Source organism: Geospiza fortis, unplaced genomic scaffold (genome assembly GCF_000277835.1).
Source record: "Geospiza fortis unplaced genomic scaffold, GeoFor_1.0 scaffold538, whole genome shotgun sequence".
Classification (NCBI taxonomy): Eukaryota; Metazoa; Chordata; class Aves; order Passeriformes; family Thraupidae; genus Geospiza; species Geospiza fortis.
In genome coordinates, this window is record NW_005054368.1 from 1,420,508 (window position 1) to 1,420,771 (window position 264).

Below are 264 nucleotides of genomic sequence, written 5' to 3' on the forward strand. Positions count from 1 at the left end.
TAATAATAATAATAGTAATAATAATAGTAACAATAAAACAATTACGGCTATAAAGATCGGCGCTCAGAAAAAAATAAAAATTAAAAAAATTAAAAATAAAACCGCCAAAAAGCGAGCGTGATGAGTTTTTCTAAGGTCTGAGGTAGAGCAGTCAGGAGTCAAAGTGCTTTTCCCAATGAGAAATCAAAGGAGGAAAAAATATAACAACAACAACAATAATAATAATAAATAACGAGCCGGGACATGGAGAGGCGGTGGCGGTCA